The sequence below is a fragment of the Tupaia chinensis genome, unplaced genomic scaffold (assembly GCF_000334495.1).
Source record: "Tupaia chinensis unplaced genomic scaffold, TupChi_1.0 Scaffold143894_1, whole genome shotgun sequence".
Taxonomy (NCBI): domain Eukaryota; kingdom Metazoa; phylum Chordata; class Mammalia; order Scandentia; family Tupaiidae; genus Tupaia; species Tupaia belangeri.
In genome coordinates, this window is record NW_006203745.1 from 318,282 (window position 1) to 323,079 (window position 4,798).

Here is a 4,798-nt window from a genome sequence, read left to right on the forward strand (position 1 = left end):
AACGATAACTGAAGCTGCTCTCAGGGCCAGCTCTAAAATATTTATTTATTCGACTCTTTTAAATGAGTTTATGTTTTGCGAATTTCAAATATCTATTCATATTTTAAAGTGGTAGGTAGCACAGCATTTAAGCACTGTGCAGAGAAAACTGGATCCCATACAGCCAATTGGGTTTCAAATCCCAGCCCGGCATTAATAAACAGGGTACATACACATGCACATATCCAGGATCCTGATAGGATGGAGAACAAGAGGAAGAAAGACTGTGGCATAACCAGTCTCATTGGGAGGTTCTCTCTCTCTCTCACTTCTGCATGCTGCATATGCAAATACTCTGTCATAAATAAAGAGAAAACTTTTAAAAATGTATTTTAACTTTAAGCAATGTATGCCATCATTCCTGTTTGGAATTGCACATCCTCAGAGAGCTTCCCTTTCTTCTCCTACCTAAGATAGCCCCCACACTGTTTTCACTCTCTAGTTTTTGATTTTGCTTCAATTTGCTTCACAGCAACACAGCAAGTCGACACTATATTATCTATTTATTTTTTTACTTCCTGCTTCTTCTCTTTGAATATAAACTACCACGGGCATGGGGTTTTGTTTTATTCACTACCATCACTTCAGCAACTAGCACAGTGCCTACACAAGGTGGACATTCAGTAAATAGTTGCTGAAAAAAACCAGATCCACTAAGTACTAACTTCAAATGCATGCCATAAGGCAAATGCATTGACTATGTTATAAGCAGCTGTTTTTTACCTTCTCAGTTAATAACTCAAATAAAATAGCACCAAAAGACTCTTTATGTCCTCCATATAGTTATTAATGGCTCTTTTCCTGAAACGAGAACTTCTGATTAATAAAGGATATGCCACAGAAGAATTGCCCAATTACAAAGAGACACATGAGAAGGGAAGTGAAAGCCTTTATGTTAGAAGGCTGCAGCTTAACTGTATGAAAGAACATTGCTTTTGAGATACGAGCCCATGACAGAGCTACCCATTGGAGTGCTCAAACGATAAAAACATTAATCAGAGCGTCCTCTGACCCGAAGATGCTAAACCTCTAGCATATTATTTAAAATGAAGTAATGAGTGTTGGCACATGGATGCCTTCTCATACACTACTGATACGTTTTAAACTCATACGACCTCAGCTTCCACAACGCCTGTCATGAAATTACTTAAATGAGTCACTGAGATAAGATCTGTTCTGATTTGCTAATCGATCTGGTCATCAAAAGATACATTTAATGTTTGTTGATCATTTGATGTGACCTGAAGTACTCAGGAGAAACCTGAATTTTTACTGCTAGTGTTAGATTGTTAGGAGCCCTTGTCCTGTTTATTTGGTTCTCTGCTCTTTATTCTGATACTTGCAGACCCAAGTTGATTGGATTACCACCAATTTTAGGACATTAGTTGATAGCTCCTCTAAATTATTTTGTGTCTGAATTTCCCAAGAGTTTGATAGGGTTATTTTCACTTCCTTTTCTTCCTGTGAGAGGAGTGGAAATGGTGGTCACGTTGTCCTCTTCTCTTCTCCTCACTGGCTGTTATACTTTAAACACAGTACAGGGGAAGTTTGCTCTGGATATTTGTTGGTGAATACAGGTTATAAATGAATGTAAATCATAAGAGTTAGCAAACAAAAAAATTACACATGGGATAACTTGTTTACCATACAATCTCCTATTGCTTCATCAGAGTTATTTCTGATATGTCTGTTCCTACAAAATTCTAAACTCCACCTGTTGAAAAGCAAGTAAGATATTTTCAGTGCTAGTGACAAGAATAGTTTTAGGTGTAACTCCCTCCCACTCTCCACACCATCTGTTACCAAGGGCAGAAGTTGGAGTCAGGAAATTTGGCATGGTTCTCACAGGATAACCTCTTTTACTTTCTTGGAGTCCAGTAAATGTGGTTCTGTATTCTGTTCTTTTTACTATTTCTCTTTAAATTAACTATAGGCGAATCCAAAAAGATTCCCCTATTACAATTTAAAGCTGTTGCTAATCCTTTTATTTATTATTATTATTATTTTTAAAATTTTCCAGAAGACACAGAGAAAGAGAGAGGGAGGGAAGTGAGAAAGGATCCCCCACCCCCGCTGCCATAAAGGATAGTCATGCCACAATCCCTTCTTCTCCACTTCTTCCTTCCTTTTGGGATTTTGGGTACACAAACATGTACCCAGACATGAACTGGACAGTCAGTATGTGGGATCCAGCTGCCTTTGCTACCATGCCACTGGCTGGCCCACTAATCCTTTTAAATAAGGTAAATCTGATTTGACTCTAGAAAGAGAGGCTAATGGTAGTGAGTCTTAGGATCTCAAACTGTCTTAGTTGGGATTTCCTAGAAATCAGAGCCTGAGGCAAATTACTTACTTTATGGGGTATGCAATTCTTGAGATGAAGGACTGGGAAAAAGAGGGAAATCGAGTAGGAAGGGATGGAGAGCAAATGTAAGAGGTACATTGCCAACATGGCTAGAGCTTCATATCAAGACAGTGGGATCCCTTTGGAGAGTCTATATGAGCTACTGTGTTTCTGAGTAGTCTTTCTAGGAAGAGAAGGGGAAAAGAAGTTACCCACTCTTTTCTGTTTGCCACTGGAAAAATTTCACCCTATGGTTCAGCTGAGATATACTTTTGCGTTGTACCACCTGGCCCTTACAACAGTTATGAGGAAGCTGGTTCCCTGAGAGCCACACTGCATGGACTGAGCTATGGAATATAAGCAAATTGGTGACACTTGGCACCTGTCTATGCATAATGTGCAACTTCACAGACTCTGCTAAGTAAGTCAGTGCATCTACACGATGTCTAGAGGCAACAGGAAACATCACATGAGAAGCAAGACATGTACAGAGTGAAGCAACATTGTGCATGAGAATATCATGAGAGATTGGGAGTGGCCACCTCAGTTATACCACTGGCCAAGCTGTGAATACCATGAAAACATGTTACCCACTATGAAGGCTTCCACATGCTCTCCAACAAACTCTGAAAACCCTCCACCTAGTAGGAGTTGAGCAATTTTCTAGTGTATTATTAAGAGCATCCTACAGAAAATGACAGTGTAAATTTCAAGCAATGTACACAAACTTGGTTCGGCCAGTGATCGACAGAGAGTGGTTATGATACAGAATTGTAGTTTTCATAAGAAAAAAACTATTTCTGGAAATACAGCTTGTAAAAGAAGTGTGAGATAAAATAATATAAATAAGTCATTCTTTTTTTCAAGGTTTATTTATTTTATTCATAATAGACACTATATGTGCATGCATGAGAGAGGCATGTAGATAGACAGAGATAGAAAAAGAGGGAGAGAAAGGAGGACCCTTGACAGGGTGTCATCATACTATGATCCCCTTCCCCCAGTCCTCTAGCCTATCAGGATCCTAGGTATGTGTTCATGCATCTGGCATGTTTTCTAACCAAGCTGGGAATCCAAGCCCATTATCAGCCAAGAGTCCTCTCACACACCATTCTCCTATTGTTAATATCTTACAGTAGTATGGTATATTTGTTAAAATTATTAAACCAATATTGATAATTATTATTAAATAAAGATTATATTATATTCATATTTCTTTAGTTTTTACCTAATAGCCCCTTTTCCTTGCCAGGATTCTATTTTAGATACCACATTACACTTAGCCATCATGTCTCCTGTAGAGTCCTTTTGTCTATAACAATTTCTCAGGCTTTATTTTTGATAACCTTGACAGTGTTGAGGAGTACTGGTCAAATATTTTGTAGATATGACCCAGTAATCCCACTCCTTGGTATTTACCCAAAAAGAAAACACTGAGTTGGAAAGACATTTACACATCCATGGTTATTGTAGCATTATTCACAATTGCTAGAACACAGAATCAACCTAAGTGCCCAAGAACTGATGACTGGATTGAAAAAAAATGTGACACATACACACTATGTAATACTAATTAGCCATAAAGAACAATGAGAGCCTGTCATTTGATATTATACAGTGGGTGAATATAGAAGATTTAATGATAAGTGAAGCAAGCCAGAGTATGAAAGGCAAGCATTGTATAAACTCTGAACATGTTTAATAGTTGCCTGAAATGCTTTATTTCAATGTCCATGTATATACTTTTATAATATTTTATAACAATTTACTGGCAAAGTTTATTGCCTGAACACTGGCAATCTTTACATCAATACTCAAGCTAAAGAGCTAATGTTTATGCAGATCATTCAGGGATAACTATGGGGACCTAGTGACAAAATAATTTTTTTTTCTTTTTTCCTTTTTTTTTTTTTAGAGAGAGAGATCTTTGCTATAAGGTGCATGCATTCACTGGAGAGACAGAGAGAGAGACAGAGAGAGAGACACAGAGAGAGAGAAATCACCTTCCAGGTGGGATGGCCATGTCACAATCCCTTCTATATTCTTCTCTCTGGATTTTCGGCATTCATGCACATGGGCCTGGCATGATTTTCAAGTCACCAGGTCCAGGACTCAAACTGTGGTGGGCCATGTGGGAGACCAGTGCCTAAGCCACCATGCCACCTGTTGGTCCCAACAAAGTGATCAGTGATCTTAACCCTGCCTCCATGCAGTGATCTCCATCTCTCCAAAGCCTCTACCACTGCTGCTGCTACGTCTCTTGCTGTTGCCACAGTTGCTATTCCTCTTGAGTCCGGGGGGCCCTGGCAGTCTGCTTAGGTCTGCAGTACTCTGAAGTGCCCCAGGCATGCACGTGTACATCAGACAACCAGGTCAACCATTCACAGCCTGTGCTGCCCACGATGCTCAAGAACC